The sequence below is a fragment of the Phoca vitulina genome, unplaced genomic scaffold (genome assembly GCF_004348235.1).
Source record: "Phoca vitulina isolate PV1807 unplaced genomic scaffold, GSC_HSeal_1.0 scaffold3, whole genome shotgun sequence".
NCBI classification, from domain to species: Eukaryota; Metazoa; Chordata; class Mammalia; order Carnivora; family Phocidae; genus Phoca; species Phoca vitulina.
This window is the reverse complement of record NW_022589706.1, coordinates 68244350-68271956: the sequence shown is the minus strand read 5'-3', so window position 1 is coordinate 68271956 and position 27607 is coordinate 68244350. Positions and strand designations below refer to the sequence as shown.

Genomic DNA, 27607 nt, shown 5'->3' with positions numbered 1-27607 from the left:
TAATGAAGTTATCTCACTGTTTAATGTTAAGTAAAATGTGTAAAACATCATGTGTTAAGGCATACCAATTATTTATAAACAAATATTATTTACATATTCAAGTATAGATATTAAGATAACGGAGAAATATAAAAAGGGTTAATTACTGAAAGGCATATTATCTCTATACTTCACAATTTTGTGATTAAAAAAGACAATATAGGGATTATTTTCTGGTAGAGTAATGGATTTCTTAGAGCAGGGATGTTTTAAGGAGATTAACTGAATTCATTTGCTCCTACCATCTCTTGAAAATACAGACAAAATGATCACATACCCTACAAAACTACATGCAGCTGTACCTTATATGATGCTAGAAAATCAGATTAAAATTAGACAGTTATTTATAGGCAAGGTCTGGGTTTATTTCCTGCAATAGCTTGTAGCTGCTAATTCATCAAGCTTTGTACCAGCAAGAAATGTAGCTTTATGAGTTGCATTAGAAAATCTAAGAACCACTAAAGGAAAATGTTAAACCATTTAAACTAATGTTAATTTTAAAAAACAAATCTGAATAATTCATGGTCAAAATTAAATATTCCACCTCCTTCAATTTCACATGCTTCAAAGGGAAGAGAAAATATATAATAAAAATAACAATAAAAAAACAGCAGGAGCTTTAAATTTGTAGAATCTTTTGCAACTATGATTAAAATGCTATGTGCATAAGGTAAAGCTTTTGAGTGTCCTTCATACAAGAAAAAAATCTGAAAAGCTTTTATCCTTTAAAAAGAATTGCTTAAAATGGGCTTTCTTAAAGGAATGTGTAATACTCTAGAAAATAAAATGCAAATTACATGATTTTTATAAGCAAATTTCCCACAGAAGAAATACAAAACATATTAAATTTTGAATAATGTTCACATTTACTCTGAAAACTGAGAAATGTAGATGGCTAAAAGCATATAAAATATGTGAATGCATTTATTTTTAAAATTCAAGATCATTTTACCCTCTTCTTTGGATGCTTTGAATATACAATGTGAAAATAACCTACCACTGATAGTTAATTTTCCAGAAATAAATGAAAATCAACATACTTTTTTGGGCTCTGAGACCTGGCTTTAGAAGCTCTAAAAAACTACCTTCTTATTCCCATAACTTTAATTTGAAAACATCCCCCTCTATGTGGGAAAAGTGACATCTTCACAGAAACTGCAGATGTGGATAGATCAACTTGAAGTTGTGATGAAAGATGCAGGCACCTGCCGTGCCAGACACAGGTGCCAAGACAACCCAGAGATCCATGTGGTAGCAGATGTCTATGCCAGGTGACTCTAATAACCAACATATTTCCTCGCATACTGTTTAAATTACCTTTTTTTGGAAAAATAAACAAAATCTAAACAAGAACACAAACACTTGTGTTTCTCTGATTAAGGTTTTATAAATAATTGTGAGGTAAAATTCCTAAAACTAAGTTTAAAAATTAACCAAAAAAATTAAATGATGTTGTTGTATATCTTTTATTTGTATCAAATAAACTGGAAAAGGTTTTATTATACCAGATCATCCTCAAGTTTTTAAAACACTATGGTCATACTAAGTTTAAACAGGCTGCTAAGAAAATAAACACATAATTTATCTCTTCCCAATATCTCAAAGAAATAACAACTAAATATTTTTTAATTGTAATGAATTTATAAATACACACATACACAATTTTTTTTCTGTAACATAAGGGGTTAGTAACTACAGTCAGAGAGGAATTCTAAAATACATTATTTGTCTAACCATTACTTTACTGAAACCTTATGTAACATTTTAAATGGCTCTGCTCCCCCATAATCCCAGACTGAGTGCTTTCAAAGACACTCAGAGGAGATGAGCCTTCACTGAAATCCCCATATTCTAAAACAACTCTTTATCTTAACTAAATAATAATGAATGCACAAATTATTCAAATTTATCACCAAGGTATTAAGAGGAAAATTTATGGTTATGTAGTAAAATAATTCATCCTAATAAATTATGGATTAAAGTCATCTATCATACATTTATAGTTTGAAAGTGGCAGCTTTGGAACAATGTCTGAAGGCCAAGCAAGTGATAGTCAGTGAGATATATATACTGTTCCTTTGCTCAAAAAATAACCCTTCCATAAGCACAAAGGGCCTGAAATTACAACATTAGATCCTCATTTTCCTGTTACAGGTAAGGGGAAAACTAAGACTTTCAAAGTTACCAGTTTTCAGAAAGGCAAGGCTAAAAGAATGGAGACTTTGCCAAATTTAGAGTTTTGTTTAAAACTGTTTTTTTTGTTGTTTTTTTGTTTTTTGGGGTTTTTTTGCCTACCACGGTAAAAATAGTACTATCTCTTCTATGTAGGAAAATACTTTAGTAGCTTCTTCTTCATTGAAATATAATTCCTTAAGTCTTTTTAAAATTTTTATTATTTTCCAGTTTATTGAGGTATAATTGAAAATAAAAATTGTACCTATTTAAGGTATAAAACATGATGTTTTAATATATGTATACATTGTGAAATGACTACCATTCCCAAGCTAATTAACATATCATCACCTCACATAGCTACCTTTTTTATGTACATGATCAGAACACTTAAAATCTACTCTTAGCAAATTTTAAATTTATAATACAGTATTATTACCTATAATCACCTTCAAAGCTTTTAAAACTCTGTCTTGGAAGAGAAAATTATAAAGGTTATTTTTTAATTCAGTATTTAGGTGAGGGGATTACAGAACACAGTTAAAACACTCAAATTAAATAGCAATAAGTTAGGCTCACTGGATCCTCAGTCTTCTTCCTTAAAATGGTCATGTAATCAAGAAATGCACCTCCATATAATAAAAGCCATATATAACAAGCCCACAGCTAACATTATACTCAACAATGAAAAGCTAAAAGCTTTTCACCAAAGATAATGAACAAAATAAGGGTACCCATTCTCACCATTTCTGTTTAACAGTACTGGAAGTCCTAGTTAGAGTAATTAAATAAGAAAAAGAAATAAAAATCATCAAAATTGGAAAACAAGTAAAATTTTCTGTTTGCTGAGACAAGATCTTATACATAGAAAACCTCAACAACACTACCTAAAAACTATTAAAATGAATAAAAGACAGGAGGAGCAAGATGGTGGAGGAGTAGGAGACCTAAATTTCCTCTGATCCCAGGAATTCAGATAGATAGTTATCAAACCATTCAGAACACCTACAAACTCAACAGGAGATCGAAGAAAAGAAAAGCAGCAACTCTCTGAACAGAAAAGCGACCACTTTCTGGAAGGTAGGACATGTGGAGAAGTGAATCTGAGGTGATATATGGAAAGATAGACTGCAGGGGGAGGGAGCCTCCATCAGCCGCTACCGGCAAGTGATAGAGCAGCTGAGCACAAAATCAGAACTTTTAGAAGTCTTCTCCACTGAGGGACGTCACTCCAGTGGCTAAGTCGGGGGGAGAGGGGGGGCCTTGCTGAGACAGTGTGGTCTCAGGACCCATGGGGTCACAGAAAGACCGGGGGTGCCTGAGGGTGGCAGAGCTCCCAGGTATTGGAGCGGGGAAGCCGGCTGCAAAGATGGAGCCGAGGAGTGGGCTCTCAGCTCAGGGTTGCCATTAACCATGATCTGTGGCAGGGTCAGGCCACTGCTCCTCCAGCAGGAATCCAACAAGTGGCAGATCCAGGGAGACTCCCCTTTCTCCCCCAGGAGGAGCAGCGCAGGAGGGCACCGCAGGAATCTGCTGGGTTTGGAGACTCCAAACAGGGTCATGTGCCAGAGATAGAAACACTGGTCCTCAGGCCAGTAAGCACAGAGTGTGGCCAGAGACCAGGGAGACAGGAGTGATTGACTGCTTTTCTTTGAGGGCTCACTGAGAAGTGGGACCCCAAGCTCTCGGCTCCTTCAGGACCAGAGATTGGGAGGCCACCATTTTCACTCTTGTCCTCCAAAGCTGTATGGAAAGCTTTCAGGGAACAAAAGCTACCGAGAGCAAACCCAAGCAGATTACTTAGCCTGGCCCCTGGCAAGGGTGGGGCAATTCTGCCTCTGGCAAAGACATTTGAGAATCACTGCAACAGGCCCCTCCCCCAGAAGATCAGCAAGAACACATCCAGCCAAGACCAAGTTTACCAACTGATGAGAGAGGCAAAACCCCAGTGCAAGGGGAATACAGCACAAAGAATTCATGGCATTTTTTACCCATGATGCTTTAGTCTTTCAAAGTTAATTTTTTTTATTTTCTTTATTTATTTTTTTGGTTGAATTTCTTCCTTCCTTTTTCAACCAACATTTTATCAATTCCTTTTTTAAAATCTTTTTTTTCATTTTTAGTCACATTCTATCTCTTCATTGTCTTTAACCTTGTTTTTTGTATATATATGTTTTTCTTTCTTTGAAATTTTGGGATGTAGTTTCTTCTAACAGACTAAAATATACCCTAAAGCTAGTATAGGACATTGTCCTAGTCTCCCGCCTGATCACATTCATTTTTATTTTTAATTTTTTTCGTTCTTTTTTCAACCAACTTATCTTCTCAATGCCTTTCTTAAAATCTTTTTTAATTTTCACCATTACAGTCATATTCCATCCCTTTATCGTATTTACCCTTATTTTTGTATATATATATATATATAAGTTTTTCTTTCTTTAAAAGTTTGGGAGGCAATTTCTTCTAACAGACCAAAATAAACCCAAAATCTAGTGAGTGGCTCTGTTACATTCACCAACCTAATCATACTCTTTTTTTTTCCCCCTTTCTCTTCCCCCCGGTTTCGGGTGTCTACTGATTTGTTTAGTGTGTATTTTTCTGGGGTAATTGTTACCCTTTTAGCATTTTTTTAGTATTTTGTTCTCTCATTCATCTATTCTCCTCTGGACAAGATGAAAAGACAGAAAAAATCACCTCAAAAAAGAACACGAGGTAGTACCGACTGCCAGGGACATCCTAATCAATACAGACATTAGTATGACGTCGGAAATAGAGTTCAGAATGATGATTATAAAGATACTAGCTGGGCATGAAAAAGGCATAGAAGGTACTAGAGAATCCCTTTCTGGAGAAATAAAAGAACTAAAATCTAACCAAGTCAAAATCAAAAAGGCTATTAATGAGGTACAATCAAAAATGGAAGCTCTAGGGGCGCCTGGGTGGCTCAGTCGTTAAGCGTCTGTCTTCGGCTCAGGTCAGGATCCCAGGGTCCTGGGATCGAGCCCCGCATCGGGCTCCCTGCTCTCAGCGGGAAGCCTGCTTCTCCCTCTCCCACTCCCCCTTCTTGTGTTCCCTCTCTCACTGTCCAATAAATAAAATCTTTAAAAAAAAAAAAAAAAAATGGAAGCTCTAACTTCTAGGATAAATGAGGCAGAAGAGAGAATTAGTGATATAGAAGACCAAATGATGGAGAATAAAGAAGCTGAGAAAAAGAGAGATAAACAACTACTGGATCACAAGGGCAGAATTCGAGAGATAAGTGATATCAAAAAGCGAAACAACATTAGAATAATTGGGATACCAGAAGAAGAAGAAAGAGACAGAGGGCGCAGAAGGTATATCGGAGCAAATTATAGCAGAGAACTTCCCTAATTTGGGGAAGGAAACAGGCATCAAAATCCAAGAGGCACAGAGAACCCCCCTCAAAATCAATAAAAATAGGTCAACACCGCGACATCTAATAGTAAAACTCACAAGTCTCAGAGACAAAGAGAAAATCCTGAAAGCAGCTCGGGACAAGAGGTCTGTAACCTAAAAGGGTAGAAACATTAGATTGGCAGCAACCCATCCACAGAGACTTGGCAGGCCAGAAAGGACTGGCATGATATATTCAGAGCACTAAATGAGAAAAATATGCAGCCTAGAATACTATATCCAGCTAGACTGTCATTGAAAATAGGAGGAGAGATAAAAACCTTCCAGGACAAACAAAAACTAAAAGAATTTGCAAACACCAAACCAGCCCTACAAGAAATATTGAAAGGGGTCCTCTAAGCAAAGAGAGAGCCTAAAAGTAACATAGACCAGAAAAGAACAGAGGCAATATACAGTAACAGTCACTATACAGTAACAGTCACCTTACAGGCAATACAATGGCACTAAATTCATATCTTTCAATAGTTACTCTGAATGTAAATGGGCAAAATGCCCCAATCAAAAAACACAGGGTATCAGATTGGATAAAAAAATAAGACCCATCAATATGCTGCCTGCAAGAGACTCATTTTAGACCCAGACACCTCCAGATTGAAAATGAGGGGGTGGAAAACCATTTACCAGGCTAATGGACATCCAAAGAAAGCTGGGGTGGCAATCCTTATATCAGACAAATTAGATTTTAAACCAAAGACTGTAATAAGAGATGAGAAAGGACACTACATCATGCTTAAAGGGTCTATCCAACAAGAAGATCTAACAATTTTAAATATCTATCCCCCTAATATGGGAGCAGCCAATTATATAAGCCAATTAAAAACAAAATCAAAGAAACACATCGACAATAATACAATAATAGTAGGGGACTTTAACACCCCCCTCACTGAAATGGACAGATCACCTAAGCAAAAGATCAACAAGGAAATAAAGGCTTTAAATGACACACTGGACCAGATGGGATTCAGAGATATTCAGAACATCCCATCCCAAAACAACAGAATACACATTCTTCTCTAGTGCACATGGAACACTCTCCAGAATAGATCACATCCTGGGCACAAATCAGGTCTCAACCAGTACCAAAAGATGGGGATCATTCCCTGCATATTTTCGGGCCACAATGCTTTGAAATTAGAACTCAATCACAAGAGGCCAAGAGGTCCAAGAGGTGTCTGTGGCCACAGTAGCCTTGAAACACCAGGCACCAGCGGTGCTGAGAATCCACAATGTTTATTGGACTACCCCACAAAGGGCTGTGGTCTAGCTAGGCACCACCCTGGCCCTGATGGTCAGTCATGCCTCTCCTACCCCCAGAGGAAAGAGTGGGGGCTTTCCTTGCAGCAGCCCCTTCCTGATCCCACTTTCTCTGTTGGGTCTATCCTTCTTTCCATCCATCCATCCATCACCATGTGTCACTTCCCCTCCCTGGCTCCAGGCTGGGGGAGGGAGAACCTAAATGGTGGCTCCAGCCTGAAGTCCTGTCCTCCCTCATGTGCCTGGGAATGAGGTAGCAGCACCTTTTTGGGGAAAGGAAATCAAAATTCTGCTTGGTTTTGGTGGTGGTAGTGGGGAAGATAACAGTAAAGGAGTAGACAACAAAAAAAAAATAAAATAAAATAAAAATAAAATTTAAAAAAAGGGGGAAGTTGGAAAGAACTCAAATACATGGAGGCTAAAGAGCATCCTACTAAAGAATGAATGGGTCAACCAGGAAATTAAAAAAGAATTAAAAAAAAAAATTCATGGAAACAAATGAAAATGAAAACACAACTGTTCAAAATCTTTGGGATGCAGCAAAGGCAGTCCTAAGAGGAAAGTATACAGCAATACAAGCCTTTCTCAAGAAACAAGAAAGGTCTCAAATACACAACCTTACCTTACACCTAAAGGAGCTGGAAGAGTTTTAATCAAGAAAGGATGCTGTTCTTTGTCAAATGCTTTTTCTGCATCTACTGAGAGGATCATATGGTTCTTGTTTATTTGCTGTAACAAATAAAGCCTAAACCCAGCAGGAGAAGAGAAATAATAAAGATCAGAGCAGAAATCAATGAAATAGAAACCAAAAGAACAGTAGAACAGATCAACGAGACTAGGAGCTGGTTCTTTGAAAGAATTAACAAGATTGATAAACCCCTGGCCAGACTTACCAAAAAAGTAAAGAGAAAGGACCCAAATAAATAAAATAATGAATGGAAGAGGAGAAATCACAACCAACACCAAAGAAATACAATTATAAGAATATATTATGAGCAACCATATGCCAGCAAATTAGATAATCTGGAAGAAATGGATACATTCCTAGAAACATATAAACTACCAAAACTGAACCAGGAAGAATTAGAAAACCTGAACAGACCCATAACCACTAAGGAAACTGAAGCAGGAATCAAAAATCTGTCAACAAACAAGAGCCCAGGGCCAGATGGCTTTCCAGGGGAACTCTACCAAACATTTAAAGAAGAATTAATACCTATTCTTCTGAAGCTATTTCAAAGAATAGAAACGCAAGGAAAACTTCCCAACTCACTTTATGACGCCAGCATTACTTTGATCCCAAAACCAGACAAAGACCCCATCAAAAAGGAGAATTACAGACCAATATCCCTGATGAACATGGATGCAAAAATTCTCACCAAAATACTAGCCAATAGGACCCAACAGTACATTAAAAGTGGGATTTATTCCTGGGCTGTAAGGTTGGTTCAACATCCGCAAATCAATCAATGTGATACAATACATTAATAAAATAAAGAACAAGAACCATATGGTCCTCTCAATAGATGCAGAAAAAGCATTTGACAAAGTACAGCATCCTTTCCTGATTAAAACTCTTCACAGTATAGGGATAGAGGGTACATATCTCAATATCATAAAAGCCATCTATGAAAAATCCACAGTGAATATCATACTCAATGGGGAAAAACTGAGAGCTTTTCCTCTAAGGTCAGGAACACGGCAGGGATGTCCACTATCACCACTGCTGTTCAACATAGTACTAGAAGTCCTAGCCTCAGCAATCAGACAACAAAAAGAAACAAAAGGCATCCAAATTGGCAAAGAAGAAGTCAAACTCTCACTCTTTGCAGATGATATGATACTTTATGTGGAAAACCCCAAAGACTGCACCCCAAAACTGCTAGAATTCATATAGGAATTCAGTAAAGTGTCAGGATATAAAATCAATCCACAGATCAGCGGCATTTCTATACACTAACAAGAAGACAGAAGAAGGAGAATTTAAGGAGTCGATCCCATTTACAACTGCACTCAAAACCATAAGATACCTAGGAATAAATCTAACCAAAGAGGCAGAGGATCTGTACTCAGAAAACTACAGAATACTCATGAAAGAAATTGAGGCAGACACAAAGAAATGGAAAAACGTTCCATGCTCATGGATTGGAAGAACAAATATTGTGAAAATGTCTACCTAGAGCAATCAACACATTTAATGCAATCCCTATCAAAATGCCATCAATTTTTTTCAAAGAAATCGAACAAATAATCCTAAAATTTGTATGGACCAGAAAAAAACCCAAATAGCCAGAGGGATGTTGAAAAAGAAAAGCAAAGCTGGTGGCGCCACAATTCTGGACTTCAAGCTCTATTACAAAGCTGTCATCATCAAGACAGTATGGTACTGGCACAAAAACAGACACATAGATCAATGGAACAGAATAGAAAGCCCAGAAATGGACCCTCAACTCTGTGGTCAACTAATCTTTGACAAAGCAGGAAAGAATGTCCAATGGAAAAAAGACAGTCTCTTCAACAAATGGTGTTGGGAAAATTGGACAGCCACATGCAGAAGAATGAAACTGGACCATTTCCTTACACCCCACACAAAAATAGACTCCAAATGGTTGAAAGACCTCAATGTGAGACAGGAGTCCATCAAAATCCTAAAGGAGAATACAGGCAGCATCCTCTTTGACCTCAGCCACAGCAACTGCTTCCTAGAAACATCGCCAAAGGCAAGGGAAGCAAGGGCAAAAATGAACTATTGGGACTTCATCAAGATAAAAAGCTTTTGCACAGCAAAAGAAACAGTCAACAAAACCAAAAGACAACTGACAGAATGGGAGAAAATATTTGCAAATGACATATCAGGTAAAGGGCTAGTATCCAAAATCTATAAAGAACTTATCAAACTCAACACCCAAAGAACAAATAATCCAATCAAGAAATAGGCAGAAGACATGAACACACATTTCTGCAAATAAGACATCCAAATGACCAACAGACACGTGAAAAAGTGCTCAACATCGCTCAGCATCAGGGAAATCCAAATCAAAACCTCAATGAGATACCACCTCATACCAGTCAGAATGGCTAAAATTAACAAGTCGGGAAACGACAGATGTTGGGGAGGATGCGGAGAAAGGGGAACCCCCCTACACTGTTGGTGGGAATGCAAGCTGGTGCAGCCACTCTGGAAAATAGTATGGAGGTTCCTCAAAAAGTTGACAATAGAGCTACCATACGATCCAGCAACTGCACTACTGGGTATTTACCCCAAAGATACAAATGTAGGGATCCAAAGGGGCATGTGCACCCCAATGTTTATAGCAGCAATGTGCACAATAGCCAAACTATGGAAAGAGCCAAGATGTCCATCAACAGATGAATGGATAAAGAAGAAGTGGTATATATATACAATGGAATATTATATAGCCATCAAAAAAATTAAATCTTGCCATTTGCAACGACGTGGATGGAACTAGAGGGTATTATGCTGAGCGAAATAAGTCAATCAGAGAAAGACAAGTATCATATGATCTCACTGACATGAGGAATTTGAGCAACAAGACAGAGGATCATAGGGGAAGGAAGGAAAAAATGAAACAAGATGAAACCAAAGAGGGAGACAAACCATAAGAGACTCTTAATCTCAGGAAACAAACTGAGGGTTGCTGGAGGGGAGGGGGGTGGGAGGGATGGGGTGGCTGGGTGATGGACATTGGGGAAGGTATGTACTATGGCGAGCGCTGTGAATTGTGTAAGACTGATGAATCACAGACCTGTACCCCTGAAACCAACAATACATTATATGTTAATAAAAAAATTTTTTTTAAAAAGAATAAAATCAGTAAAGTTGGAAGATACAAAATCAATATACAAAAATCAATTGCATTTCTATACATTAACAGCAAACTATCTGAAAAAATAAAGAAAGAGGAAAATTGCATTTACAACAGAATCAAAAACTAAAATGCTTAGGAATAAATTTAACCAAGGAGGTGAAAGATCTCTATACTGAAAACTATAAGTCATAATGAAAGAAATTGAAGAAGACACAAATAAATGGAAAGATGTGTTTATGAACTGGAGGAAGTAATATTATTAAAATGTCCACACTACCCAAAGTGATCTACAGATTCAATGCAACCTCTGTCAAAATCCCAATGACATTTTTCACAGAAATAGAAATCAATCCTAAAATTTATAGAACAACAAAAGACCCTGAATAGCTAAAGCAATCTTGAGAAAGAAGAACAAAGCTGGAGGCATTACACTTCCTGATTTCAAACTATGTTACAAAGCAATAGTAATCAAAACATTATGGCACTGGCATAATAACAGATACTTACATCAAATTTTGATAATGTATTTTTTTAATTTTTCTTGCCCTTTAGAAATTTACATTAATTCATACTGTTATTTTTGAAATTTTATCAAATTTAAGTATTATATAATGACTTCAAACTATTTAAGATGAAAAAACAAATAGTATATTTATATCCCTTTCAGTTTCTCCCCTCTTACTCAACATTTTGAATTTCTTCTTCTTATTATTATATTATTATTATTGCTGTTGTTATTGTTACATTGTCTAGGCTTAGAACATTTGCCCTCTATTTCACCTTCAGATAAAGTCCTGTCAGTCAAATATAAAGGGATAAAGTTTTGCTTAAAAAAATGGATTAGCTATAAACACACACACACACCATATATATATTTAATCTAATCCACTCCCCCTTTTTTACAAAATCTTATTCATTCATATTCTGGTAGTCATGATTTCATTTGTTTTTGGTTTCTCTTATAAGTGATTGTAGGTGTCATCTTGACCGAGCTTCTAACTGTCTGAACACTTTGACTGTCTCTAAGAAAACTTAGATGTATAAACTCCGATTATACTTTTTGTTCCTCAGAACTTTTATCTATTAATTCATTATCTTATAGCATTAGATATTCTTCTGTAGAAGTCTGAGGAGTGTTTCCCCTTTGAAAGGGATGTGAGCTTAATGTCTAAAAACTTACAGAATTCTTTTTTTATTCCTGAATTTCAGAAATTCTACAGGCAATCTCTGTTAATTAGTTTCTATCAAATTTCCTGAGATACTATGGAATCCTTTTAATCCATGCTATTGTTTTAATTTAAGTAATTTTCTTATTAGTAAATATTTGAGGATTTTTTTTTCTGTTCATTTTTGTTAACTTCTTTACTTCACAGACCCCATCATGTTCAGTTTAAATGTTGTTTGTCCTTTTAAATGAGTTTGTCCTTTCCAAGTATTTTAATGGCAGGTATTTCCCTTTGTGTTCATTGGGATTACTTTCTGGAAGCTTCTTCTCTGTCACCAACTGCATTTTCAGCCATAACTTCCATATTCATTGTTATGTTTAATAAATTAATCCTGCAAAGTTACTGCTGTTTTGTTTTGGGTTTTGTTTTTGGGGGGTTTTTGTTTGTTTGTTTGTTTGTTTTTGCTTATTTTATATTCTTAGCTCCACAAAAAGCTATTTTTTTCCTGTTGATATATTATTTTATTTTTGATACCTTATTTTTAAATTAATTTATCCACTGCATTTCTCTTCTAGTTCTTTCTTAAGCTTTTCTAAAGACAAAATATGATTAGCTAAAACTTAATAAGCACTGATGATCTTCCAGGCACTTTATATCATAACATGTTTCATTTTCCTACAAAAATCCCAGAGGAAAATGTTATTATCATCTTCATATTAGATGAGAAAACTATAAAACAAAAATATTAAGTTATTTGTCTAAGATCACACTGGAGGTGGCTTTCAAACCCATCAGTCTGGCTTATGAAGCCTGGGTACTTACTCAGTACACTTAAATGCATGGTACTTCTTGTGTGTAATTTTCTTCCATTTGTTACTATTGCTGTTGCTGTTACTTTCCAGAATGAAATACTTACCCTATTTTCAGAATGCATTTTTGGATTTATTTGTTTATTCCATTCTTTGTCCCTTTCCTTCCTCTTTTTTGCTTTGGCAGTAGTAGATCATTACCATTATTCTCATTTACTTTTTTATCACACTCTTTTTTTAATGTTGAGAATTATATCAACATTATATAATTGTAATAATATAGCGTACATGAGTTTTCACTGGCTTTTCCTAATGATTGCTTGCCCTTCCCTAAGAGCTTCATTTTAAAGACACAGTTTTGTATGCTTATAGGTTAAGAAAATGTTTCGTTTTGATCTTGCTAACTTGTACACACCTTTTTCAAACGTGTAGTGAAAGAATTCTGTGATCTCTCTTCATTCAGTCATCTCAGCACAGAAGATTCCTAGTTGCCTATATGTGATTTCAAAGAATATCCATTTTTTTTTGTTAGTAAAATTTTTACATATACAATCTACAAAATAGCCTGGATCATGTAAATTTGTTTTGCACTGGGCAAAATAAAACCTAACTAATTAAACCCTTACCTCAAATGCATTGTTTAAAGTGCACAATAATTGATTCCAAAGTGGTTAAAATACTGGCATCTTCAGGAACCTGAATATAAAGTAGCTTTTTTTTTTTAATTTGGAAATAGAATTCAGTTTTACAAAAGAAATGGCCAATGACGTATAACAATAACACTGTGAGTATAATGGCATGATAGATATACTATTGCAATCATTTTAAATCTTACCGTTACCATGACTATGAATACTGAACAGCTTTACTGGTAACCAAGGCTTAAATCATTCTTTGATTATGCCTTTTATAGAAAAATTGGGCTTTATGACTTTTCACTTTGAAATTTAATTTCTAGCCAAGACTACTAATAAAAAAATTAAATAAAAATGCTGTAGTATGCAAGAAACTATTATCTACATATGTCAATTTCATAATAGTATGCTAAAAAGAGAACTAATGTAAAGATAATCTCACAGGTATAATCGATATCAAGGCCCTTGTACGTGGCAGGCAAGTGCTCACTTATCAATTATGATTATCTAGCAGGAATATTTAAATATCTATTTAAACAATTTAAAATAATCAGATTTTTTAAACTATGATCTTTAAGTCTGTACATTCTAACTCAAGTAGATAGTGAAAGATAAATGGAAGAAAAATAGAAATGTATACATGCACATATATACACATACCTACATACATATACATACATACGTACATATATAAGATGCACACACACACACACACACACACACTCACGCATATATTCCTTTGCTTAGAACCAGGCTACTGGCCTCACCTGTGATCTGCAGACTTAAGGTTGTCTCTGGTGAGGAGAAGTCTTCAGAGAAGTCTTTTCCCTGTCCCGCCCATCTAATAAATTTCAGATGTAGTCACAGCAAACTAAACTTTGGGACAAGAGGGAAAAGCAATCTATCTGTTGATAGTGTTTATTCTAATTATGTTTGTGTTCCAACTTCACCCTCATTTTAAGACCAATCTTTTCTTATTTTTCCTGTTTTATCTTTTCACTTTTCCCTCTTCCTTCTCTAGTCTGTTTTCCAATTTCCCCTTTTAAAACCTATTTCAACACTCATGTGATTCTATGCTGTATTTCCCATGAAAATGAAAAGTAAGAGAACTCATGAGCAAAATTTGTATATATATTTTATATGTGTGTATTTGTAAATACCTTAGTCTTTTCCTTTATTTTTTAAATTTTTTGTTTGTTATTTTCAAATTTTCATTTTGACCTTTAAAAAACTTTTATTTTTTTTCTTAATATGAACTCCAAGTTGGAGATCTTCTTTTTAGACATCAACTATAATTTATTTTGTTTAATATTTACATCCTCACACCAACTGTTTTCTATACAGCAACCAATCTGGTAGACACAAAATATTAATACTTACCATACCATGATGTAGGGCTTAGTTGATAGGAATAAAAAAAAAAAGTTCAGTTTAAGTAGAATAGCTGGTTATTTTTAAACAAAATATATTGCTTAAATATAAAACTATTTTAATGATCTTTACTATACAATATCTGTATAAAATTTGAGCCAATTTTTGGTAAAAATTTGCCTTTAAATTTTGCTCCAAGCTTGTATTTTCACCAAGAAGTCATATATCAAGTTTCCTAAACTGCAATTTTCTTCTGTCTTCTAATACCAGAAAACCATCTATTTTAGTGGTTCTCAACCTTTCATTTCATCTGCCAATTCATACCATCTTCAAATCTTTCTCACTAAAGATAGTAAACTTCATCCTTAGTAATAAAGAGGACTAAAGTTTGTGTGAAAAAGGTGAACAGAGGGAGATATAGGATAATCTGAATTTAGAAGAAAGATGCAGATAATTTAAAAAGGCTTACACTTGCTACTATCCATACCCCCCCTTCCATCCCTAGGAATCAATTTTATTGTCTATTAAAAGGTAAAAATGGGGGTGCCTGGGTGGCTCGGTAAGTTAAGTGTCTGCCTTCAGCGCAGGTCATGATCCCAGAATCCTAGGATCAAGCCCAGTGTCTGGCTCTCTGCTCAGCAGGGAGCCTGCTTCTCCCTCTCCCTCTGCCACTCCCCAATGCTTGCTCGCTCTCTCTCTCGCTCTCTCAAATAAATAAATAAAATCTTTTTTAAAAGGTAAAAATATAAGTGTCACAGAGAGATTATTTTTAATTTGGTTATAAAGTTCTTGCCTCCCACCATAAGAGAAAAAAGGAAGACTTTATTAATCCAATTTACTAAAGCATGATCATTTCCTGTATTTGTTCTTTCACTTGCTTGTCAACATGGAAACAAATTTACAAAGAGCAATTTTAAAATAACAAATACTAATTTTGAAAAAGTAACAAACCAAAGTGTATCCCTAAACAGTTCTTCCAAAGGATACCACAACAGTAAAAATATGATGTGACACATAAATTATTTTATAACAAAAAATATTATCCTATCTTATTGTAGAATAAAATGTTTTTAAAAGAGAATTCTTCCACATTCTAGCTGTCAACATTAGACCCCCACAGAAAAGCTCTACTACAACATTGGTTGGGAAAACAAACTAGAGGCAATTACCAAAAAAAATCAAATTATAAGTTTAAAATTGGAGGTTATATAAAAATACAATTTCATTTTTTTTTTGATTTGACAATTTTCTTTAGTTTCTTTGGAAGGCACCTTCTGTACTAAATAATCTTGACTTTTTTTCCTTCACTTAAAAAGTTACATTTGCCAAATCACAATAGCCAAGCATTTGAGTAAGCAGTTTTTTGTCTTGTTTTGTTTTATTTTTTGAATAAAACTCTCAAACACATGAGTATACTGCTAGTCAGGAAAAGTAAAGCAAGGAGAAATCCCATAAAAGTCTGGCATACCTTAGGGACCATGGTGATATTGGCTAACAAGAATTTCTGGAGCACCTATTATGTGCCAAAAAGTCGATCAATATCCCTTCAGGACTTCCAATACAAAAATGAAACACACACATTTTAATATACAAATAAAAGATATTCCCACTCTCAGGGTGCTTACTGTCCAGTGAGAGAGATAATAAAATCAAATGATTACAAAGGACTGTGGCAATGCTTGATCAGAAATTGGGAAGGAGAGAAGTAATCTAAAATTTGTCAATCTAAACAAAAACAAGGACTAAGGCCATTTCAACTTTACATTCCTTTACTCATATTGAGTTCCAGCTTTGCCAAAAATTAGCTGTGCAACTTGAGGCAAGTTGTATAGACTCTTACTGCCTCTGTTGTCTCATATGTAAAACAGGGATAACAGAATTACTATGTGGATTGATGAATCAATACTTGTAAATTCATGAAATAGTCAGTGGAATATTAACTGATAAATAAATATTTGAATCCCACATTCTCTTTAAATGATAGTGTTTGCCATATTTGCAATTTTGCTAGGGCAAATCTACAAATCCACAGATTGACAAAATTAAATTACGCAACTTAGAAGGTATTCCCTGTACAAAACTATTGATGGCACATTGTGTTTATTGCAAAGGAAGAGAGCCTGGTTCACTGCAATCAGACTAGAGTCCACAGAGTGATACTCTCTGCTTTATGCAAGCCCCTGACAAGTCAAGGATGAGCTGATGGAAGACCAAAAACATAGAGGGATGCCTTTGGCTGTGGTGACCTCCTTACAGAGTCAAGGCAGGAAAGCATGTAACTGGGACTCTTCTAGCTAACTTGGTCCCATTCTAATATTCTGAAGAAGAGATTTTATTTAAAAACTAGAGAGTAATAATGATCATTTTCAATAACCGATAGCCTTTGGTCTCTCTAAACCAATCAATTCATGTACTGATTGATGCTTGGAAACCATTTTTATCATCATTTTCACATTTTTGGTGATATCTGAAAAACACTAAATGTTTTCTTAAACTGTGGATATAATTTTAACTGGGTAAGTTTATGTTAAATGCCTTTTATGTGCCTTTTTGGCATTCTGAGTTGTTTTTCATTCGCTCGATTCCCCCAATCCCTGTCAGGAACTGTAAAAGATCTGAGACTACTATATCCGCTGGGATTATCTGGCCAAAATCTAGTTTCATTGATGCTGACATAAGACACAAAATGTCTGTATCAGAAACAAGAGACTTTATTACTCATGGCAACAGTAGCAACCATAGTGTCAGCATTTGCATGTATTCTCTGAGCACTAATTCTCAGAGGGCGTCACAAACATGCAATGGCGTATAGCACCAGAAAGGAACACTGAGTTTCGAGAACCTGAATCTTTTGAAGAAGTCAGCTTGCCTAAACTTTGTCCCAGAGGGAGACATTATTATAGTGGCGAGTAAAGAAATCGGCTTTGTTCAGGAGAGAGATGTTAAATATAATCTTCCAAAACAAACTGTTCACTGTACAAATATCCTTGAAAAGGCTCTGAAGTCAAAGGCAATCAGAGCCTCTGCCCGCAAGAAACATGAGCAATCCATGCAGAAGTGTCCCCCGGCATCCTCTGGGCTATCATGATACTGAGTAAGAATTTACTCTAAATTTATCATGAGGCATAAACTGTCTTTTCCCATCTGGAGGTAATCCAAAGTTCCCAGAGAAACAACCAAAGAAGCAAATAGAAGGAAAAGGTGTAAATTTATTTAACACAGATACTAAAGAGCAAATAGAAAAAAAGAGGGAGAGATGAAGCAGAAGGAAATCACAGAGAATAACAGAACCCATCCCACTCAACCATTGTTGTTAAAAATCACAGAATATTACACTTACTGCCTGCTGTGGCCTGAAGTGATATTAGAAGTATTAACAATTATTATCTCATTTAATCCTTACAAGTACACACACACATTTTTTTCACATACACGTATATGTCATTTCTGCTTTGTGGATGAAGAAACTGACACTGTGGGATATGTCACATAATTGCAAAGCCAGATTTTAAAACCAAAAATTTAATACTTTACATTTTAACTACTATTACAAAATAGTTCCCTACTATTATAAAAAATATTGGATATATTTGTAGAGTGCCTGCATTAGAAATGAAAGACTTTCATGTTTTAGGAAAACTTCATTTAGGAGAACTTCATTTGATTCATTTTGAGAAACTTAGATTCCAAATATGTTAAGATAAAGTCACCTGTATGTTTTTTAAAGACGTCACCTGCATAAAATGAAGTATGGATATACCAACACGTAAAAGTTATGTAAATTAATATAGTAGAAATCATTCTATTTTGTTTGTCTCGATTATGGTCTCAGAGTAAATGAAAATACTATGATGAAAGTAGAGCACTGTAAACAAACTTAATCAACTCTTAATGTTGAGTACTGCATTGAAAATGCACATAATTTATATCTGAATGAATACACTCTTCCTTGAGCGGCAATTCACATGCATTAAATTGACCATTATTACAGAGGTAAGTGGAAACTGACAAGAACACAGCCAGGAAGAGCTCCTTTCTGCTGAATGAACTCATGGCCTACACCAGTCAAAAGACCAAAAAAGAATGATGTACATTTCCAAGATCCCCGCTTTACAGAACAAACACATCCTGCATATGTGGATGCTTTTTGATTTATGTAAGTGCAGATTACTGATTACACAATTGCTACCACAAAACTATAATTGGAGGCTAATCTTACCCTACAAACCACCGTATTTCCATGTTCTCTATGTTAAGTGCTCAATAAACTACTGGTTCTAGCAAATAAATAAATACATTCTGCACAATTTAATGATGCTATTTGAAAGTACACAGTGATAACTAATTTTTATAGTGGTTTACAATTTTTAAAGATTTTCAGACATTATATTTTTATTCAAAATTGCTTTATTAGCATTATTCCCCCTTTTGAGCACTGTAACTAATGATTTCTTACACCATTTCCTTGCCACAGATGGTCTTTTCTTTCTGTTATTCCTAGTCAAATCCTACTCACTATTCAAGGCTAAATTAAAATATAATCTCTTCCATTAATCATTTTCAGCAGTATTCAGGCACGCTATCTCTCTTCTCAATTCATAATATATCTTGCCTTATGATGCTCATTTGGCAACAGAATACATGATGCCACGTGACACCAAACTACCGTCATCACATTTTATTTAACTTTTTTTTCATGAATTTTAGAGAACACACCTCCCAACTCTTTTTTGAGTATCTTATGGATGAACTGATCATTTATATTCCTGACAAGTGCTATCATGATCTAACTGCCTTGTAAAGTGATCAATAAATATTTGATTATCATTTTTGATTAAGCACACATAACCTGCATCCCAACCAATAAAGAATAATATGGTAATGCCTCTTTCACCAGTTTTCAAGTCATTAAATGAAATTATAGACATTTTCCTAAAATTTTATTTTTGCTGTTATAAAAATCTTTCATTCATTTTTCTTCCAAAATAAATTTCTGCATAAAATATCCTATATTCTAATAATATAATTCATATAATGTAAATACAATGAAATAGGCAATAAAAATCAACATAAAATATCAATTTTATCTTTTTTATGCTAAAATTTAAGAGATATATATGTATTTTTTTAAGATTTTATTTATTTATTTGACAGAGAGAGAGATAGCGAGAGGAGGAACACAAGCAGGGGGAGTGGGAGAGGGAGAAGCAGGCTCCCCACCAAGCAGGAAGCCTGATGCGCGACTCGATCCTAGGACCCTGGGATCATGACCTGAGCCAAAGGCAGACACTTAACGACTGAGCCACCCAGGCGCCCAAAGATAGATTTTTAAATGCACTAGTCCACAAATAATTATCAAGTATGGGACACTGTTTAATTCTATTCAAATTATTGTTAGAAAAGAAAAAATAACTAGCATTTATTGAAAACTATTTGGTACCAGTTACTGTTATGTAAGAACTTTCCACATATCCAATAACACCAATAATTTCAAATTTCAGGGGATGAACTGTAGTTAAATAATCTGGCCAAAGTCATACAGCTAGTTAGTGGTGGTAGAGGAGGGCCTGACTCTAGACAGAAATACTTGGAGTACACAGAATATATACCTTCATTTTTTTAATCTAAAGTTCTAAAACCCAAGTTGAGGTAATATAAATGTGTACTAGATAAAAATAAAATGTTCAGGGAAAAAAATTACCATATTCAGGTGATTATTTGACATATTGTATTATTTGTGCTGATTTTCAAAACATCTGTTGTCAAAATGTTCTCATTTACAAAAAAAGTGTGTTTTTTTCCCTTATAATTAAGGTTCACCTAAGAATTGCGGTATCTTACCAAGGTTCTACAGATAAGAGATAAGAGGGTTTTTTTGGTTTTTTGTTTTGCTTTTTTTTTAAGATTTTATTTATTCATTTGAGAGAGAGACAGACACAGAGAGAGCACAAGCAGAGGGAGAGGGAGAGGGAGAAGCAGACTCCCCGCTGAGCTGGAAGGCGGGATGTGGGGCTCAATCCCAGGACCTGGAGATCATGACCTGAGCCGAACGAAGGCAGATGCTTAACCACCTGAGCCACCCAGGCGCCCCTATAGATACGGTTTTAAAATCAGATTATTCCCAAGGACTCCATTTTTCTAAAATCACTTTATAGAAGGTTGATTTAATTGCTGGGAGACCTTTTTTTTTTTTTAATGGTGAAGATGGGTAATTTTTTCTATCTCTGATTATTTTTTTCTATTTCTAATAAGCATCATTATGCAGGACTTCCTTTCAACAAATTTTTAAAAGTTGAGAAGCAGGAAATGCTGTTTTACTATTTATTGCTAGTGAAGGAGCTGACCTGATAGCTTTCGTTGACCTGCTAATCATATCAGTAAGACAAAAGCAGAAACATCTTATCCTGACATTAGCGGTCAGTTCTTTTGGTGAAATATGCCATGATTCCTCAAATTTTATGTTTGTTAGTTGACCTCTTCCCCAATAAACATACATTTTTTTAAAATGCATCCCTGGTTACCTTTTTCTACAAGTGAAAATACTATTAAGAGTGATGAACACTGACAATCTTTCAGAGCCATGGATTTTAAATCCTGGAAAAACTCAGTTTCCTCCTTTCTCAGGAGTACATCTTCTCTGACATGCAACAGTTTTACTATGCTCAGTTTGGTTCCCATACAGAACATTTCTGAATTGTAACCACTTAGGTATTAGCAGAAAATAAGTTCCTCATAATTTATGGAAAGGCTTACTTTACACTATTACACAGAAAACCAAATATAAAAATTCCCCAGGATTGTGACTTTACCAAGTGTAATACTGCCATCAAGTGGACAACAATAAGATTAACTGTACAGAATACTGAAGCCAATTTCCTTCAACAGGTGCCCTATACCTGATATTGAGAACTATTATAATACGTAAAATAATTTTAAAAAGCCATCTCAGAGGTGATTATATTCTACATATTTTTTCAATATAGCATTGAAATTCTGCAACTGAATAAATTTATTCAGCAAATGAATGAAGTTTGGATGGTAAAAAGAAAAAAATGAATCCTCAGTCATTCACTATTGATTTAAAAAGGATAGACCTCACCATTTTTACTAGACTCTCAAAAAGTAGTCTTATAACCTACCTGAATCTTCCAAATAGAACTGATTAATCAGAATGTATTCCATAGGTCTATATCTGTATGAACTTATTTAAACAAGCTCACTTTATTTCTGCCTTAAATTCCCTGAATCTTCAAACCCTTGTAAATATAGAAAAGCTCTGAAAGTTACAGTGGAAAATATCATAGATTCATTTTTTGTCTGGCATATTAGATACTATTTAATTTTTCTTTTAAAACAGTACCAGAAATTATTAAAGAAATGAAAAAATTACAGATTAAATGCATGGGCTTAAATGCTATCCATATTGGATAAATAGATGAGTTAACAATACTCAAATCCAACAAAAACAAAGATAATAGCTAAAATTTATTTTCTCCCTATGGGTTTTAAATTATTTCATTCAATCCTCACTTCAGATCCATGAGGTTGATATTATCATTCTTATTTTGTAGATTAAGAAACTGAAGCTTAGGGCGCCTGGGTGGCTCAGTTGGTTAAGCAACTGCCTTCGGCTCAGGTCATGATCCTGGAGTCCTGGGATCGAGTCCCGCATCGGGCTCCCTGCTCGACAGGGAGTCTGCTTCTCCCTCTGACCCTCCTCCCTCTCATGCTTTCTGTCTCTCATTCTCTCTCTCTCAAATAAATAAATAAAATCTTTAAAAAAAAAAGAAAAAAGAAACTGAAGCTTAGACATTTTAACTTGGATTTTCCAAAGTCATATAGCTAATAAATCTTTTCAGCAGGAACTTGCCCTCTCTAGGTTTACTGTGCAGGCCCTTGCCTGTGTTTGGGGGCTGTAGGACCAGTGACAGTTTCATTTTCTGAGACTTTTCCGTGTTATTTGGTCTTCTTGGTTTATTTGGTGCTGCTAATCTTTGCGATTGGTGCCTGAGAAGGCAAAAAAAAATGTTTCCCAGGCCCAGTCCCTGGGCGCCCCTTGGTGGTGACAGGTTTCAGGCCAGCAGGCATGAAGAGGCTTCCTTGGCCAAACACCTGTAGCAGAATTTCCCTGACTGTTTAGGGCAGAAAGCACTTCCCAGAATTCCTGATAAGGTGATACAGGTACCTCAGGTGTCCATGACATGTCTGAGGCGGGGCAGGAGGTCTCAGGCCCATGGTGTCTCTTTGGCAAGTAACACCTGCTGCAGGGAGAAGGAAGTCTTAAGTCTGAGGGGGCAAGGAGGCTTCTAGAGTTGGGCTACTTGATGTGGTGCAGTCCTTCTGAGAGGTGCCATCTGGCTGCCCTGTATCCATCTATTGGAGAAGAGCGTCTCAAGTGCTGCGAAGAGTGCTTCCCCTGCAGTGGTGCAGAGCCTCTGCCATGCGTTGTCACAGGGACTCTGTTTGATCCAAAGGAGGCATGCACCTGCCAGGGTTGCTGTCTGTTGTTAGCTTGGGGTCAAGAGAAATTCAGGTCCGGATCACATCTTTCTGTTGGGTGAGGGGATATAAGATGCCATCCTCTATGCTGTCCCTCTAGTTCTGGGATCTCAAATCAATTTTCTTTCTCCTTTTTATCTTTCAGATTTTTCCTCTGGTTGCCTCCTACATGATTTCCAGTGTTTATAATTGTACTTAGCAGGGAGGAGTAGAGAGAAATTGGTCCATGTCATCTTGCCCAAAATGACCATCTCTCTGAATGACTTTTAATGTTCAAACCTAACAATGGAGTTCTTTTTCAAAAGTCTTTCAGAATTTAAACTCAATCTCTTTAGCATGGGATAAAACAGTATGTGTGGTCCCATAATTTTTAATCCTCAATTCTCACCACATTTCTGTATGCATGGATCACTCCAGCTAGGTGCTGTGCAACTTGAAATCTCAGATTCATGCAAGTCCCATTCCTCATTTCCTTTAAGTCATACTCCAGCTTTAAGACACAGCTCCAGCTGTCCATTCCTCAGTGAACATCTCCTGACTTCCCATTACTAAATCAGGTACCCAATTCTATGTCCCTGCTCTTTACTTTCTCAACACTCTCCCTGGTATCACCTACCAGGATGTCTGATGACAGTTAATATTTCCTCAGTTCCTAGAATAGGTCTGCATATTGTAGACTATCAGTAACTGTTAAATAGTCACAGATGGTGTTAATTAAGCATCAAAAATGGCTCTGCAGGAATGGTAAGCTGAACAGAAATTAACTATTATTAAAGAAATGCATAGATGTTCAAAATTGTTACTTTACTAAGGGTCTTACCAATATTGTTTTCCTTAATTCTCAAGGTATATATTATTACCTCTTCACAGATGAAGAAAGTGATTCACTAGTCCTTTTCCTAGTTCATGCTGACTACTATTATCATGATATTATTTAATTAAAAACTAGATTTAGAAATATGTCACCCCTTACTAACTAAAATATTGGGGAGACAGGGATATCTTGAAACTATTCTTAAAAAATCAGTAAATGGACTCTATTAAAAAAGACCTTGGGGCGCCTGGGTGGCTCAGATGGTTAAGCGTCTGCCTTTGGCTCAGGTCATGGTCCCAGGGTCCTGGGATCCCTGCTTGGCAGGGAGCCTGCTTCTCCCTCTCTCTCTCTACTGTTCCCCCTACTTGTGCTCTCTCGCTCTCTCTAACAAATAAATAAAATCTTTAAAAAAAAAAAGACCCCAAAAAAGCACAAAGTATAAATGAAAACTGTCCATCAATCAGATTTGTCACAAGGATACACACTGTTAACATTTTCATGTATTACAATTAAGTAGTTTCTATGCATTATTTCTTATGCAAAGATAAAATAAAGACACAGCACCCAACTTAGAATGTACAAAAGGATATATATATGTATGTATTACATATATATATGAAGAGAGAAAGAAAAAAGTATGTTTCATTCCTACTCTAGCCTCTAAACAACCCATTTTTTCCTCCATAGTCAACCTTTATTATATACTGAATTTCTCTATATATTTGGATCTGTTACTTGATTTTTATTTTGTTCTATTGATCTGTCCGTACTTGCACCAGTAGCAAACTTTTACTTCTGTAGCTTTACAATATATTATAATATCAGTTAGAGTAGCATTTATTCTTTTTAATTACTGTAACTTTGTATATTTTAGTATGTGATAGGACTAGTACTCTCATATTATTCTTTCTTTTCACAGAAGTTACCTGACTTATCTTATTTGTTCATTTTCTCCTAAGTACTATATATCATCTATTATAATTCTTTTTAAAATCCATTGATATTTTTAAAATTTTAATTAATTTATAGATTAACTTGGGAAAACAACATTTTTATAAAACTTTTTCTTCTTATCCAGGACTACAGACTACAATTCCATTTCTTCAAGATTTTTTTTTGCATACCACAAAATCTTGCAAAATTTTCTTTGAAATCATCTTGTATATTTCATGTAGATTTTTAAGTATTTTACTATTCTTGATGCAATTTTAAATGGAATATTTACTTCCATTGTAACTTCCAAATAGTTTTTATTGGAATATAAGAAAGCAGTTAAATTATTTCTATATATTAATATTTTACATTGCCATATTAATTCAATTCTCTTTTTTTATTTTTTTAAGATTTATTTATTTGAGAGAGAGAACACACACAAGCTTGAGTGGGGGGGGCAAAGGGAGAGAATCTCCAGTAGACTCCACATTGTGGGGCTTCCAGGAGCCTGAGATCATGACCTGAGCCAAAATCAAGAGTCAGATGCTTAACCAACTGAGCCACCCAGATGTCCGTCTCTTTTGGTTTTTATTTTGTTGTTTTTCAAATAACTATCTTCAGTTTTCCATGTAAACAATTTTATCATTAGCAAATAATGATAATTTTATCTTTTCCTTTTAAAATTTTATTTATCTTGGGGCGCCTGGGTGGCTCAGTCGGTTAAGCGGCTGCCTTCGGCTCAGGTCATGATCCCAGGGTCCTGGGATCGAGCCCCGCATCGGGCTCCCTGCTCGGCAGGAAGCCTGCTTCTCCCTCTCCCACCCCCTCTGCTTGTGTTCCCTCTCTCGCTGTGTCTCTCTGTGTCAAATAAATAAATCTTTAAAAAAAATAAATAAATAAAATAAAATAAAATTTTATTTATCTTATCAAATTACATTGGCACCTATCTTTAGAACAATGTTACATAATAATCATGATCAAGATTATACTTGCCTTCTTCCTTATTGTAATGGGGAAACTTTCGCAAGGGTTCTAAGAATTTGCCCCTGATTCTATTATTACCATCGCAGATAATCTGCTGGGTTTAGCTCCTTTTTTTTCCACGCACGTATTTCAATGCTCAGTTTACTCACATCTTCCCTGTAAGACTTTCTTCAGTTCCTCCATTCTGCAAATTCACCCTGTAGTGATCCCTTTAACATGTATTCTTTGATATGTTACTTACTTATTCATTAATTCAATATTGATTGATCATCTAGCATATGGAGGACCCTGAATGAGGTAGTTTTGTTTTAAAACTTGAAATAGCATAGTCTCTGTCTTTGAGGGGCTAAAAGTACAATGAGAGAGCAGAACTGCTTGCTTGTCATTTGTGTATCTTTAGAGACAATATGGAATAGTGTTTATGATTGTGGACTTTGAATTGAGACAGTTCAAGGCTTTTAATCCTTACCATCTATGAAACCTTGACAAATTACTTAACCTCACTAAGCCTCATTTACCTCATGTGAAAATAGGATGTGTCTCATAAAGGTTTTTATAGTTATATATGATGATGCTTGAACAGATCTGAGCACAGTATCAGAACACAGAGCTCAATGAATGTTAGTTATTGTTATAACTATAAGCATTGCTGCAATTAACAGACTCAAAAGCTATTAGAGGTTCACAAAATGTGTCATAGGACACAAGAAGAAGTCTTTCAGAAAGCACATAGAAATGGTCTAAAAGAAGAAAATGAGATTATCTGACAGAAAAGGGTAGAATTTTAAGGACAGAAGTATTATAGAGGAAGAAAAAGTATATACAAGGTGATTGGGGATAAATAAGAGGATGGCATGCTGAGAAACAAAAGGTGTTTCAGTAAAATTCAGGAGACACGCTGGGAAGGGGGTCTCTGGAATCATATGCTACAGTTTCTGTTCTATTTCTTAAGCAATCACATATGTTTTTGTACAATTACTTAACTATTTCATTATTTCCAACACCTTTTGATTGCTAAGATTATATGACTAGAAATCTAAAAAGTCGATTTTCTATATTCTACATTTACTTTGCCAAATATTTAGCTTAGTGCTTTGTATGTATTAATATCTATTGAATAAATAAATGAACATACAGTATACAATTTAAAAGAGTAATTTTATACCTACTAGATAAGTGATCATCTAAAACCAGAAAGTCAACATACTTGCATAATTTAAATTTCACCTTCCACTCCTTCCCCTTAATTCATGTGGACTGGTTTTCTAACTCTTAGACACAGGAGGGAATTCTTCACAGCTTGTCTTCAATTTTATGTTAGAAGGAAACCATGATGATTTTAGGCAAGCTGCAACGTATCGTTTAAAAGCCATTACCTCACATTTACTAAACTTCAGATACAGTACTGGCCATATAGATAAATGAAACATGGTTTCTACTTTCTATAAGCTTACAGATTGTTAGGGGAAAAAAGAAGAGATTTCTTAAAAATATGTATAAAGTCATATTCCAGATAGTGGAAATGTAGTTGAGTATTCCAGATAGTGGAAATTTAGTTGAGTACTCTCATGAGTACAGTGGCTTAGGAAGACTCGTAATGACAGTGTTATGCACAGTAGTTTGTGGAGAAAAAGACTTGAACAAAGGGACAAAAACCAGGAAACTA

At 35.2% G+C, this 27607-nt stretch overlaps 1 protein-coding gene across 7 annotated transcripts in view; it reads right to left on the bottom strand.

Moving 5' to 3' along the window:
- The window catches only part of CCSER1 (coiled-coil serine rich protein 1), a 1349277-nt gene that overhangs the window by 1136057 nt on the left and 185613 nt on the right, over positions 1-27607 (bottom strand). The window lies entirely within an intron of this gene.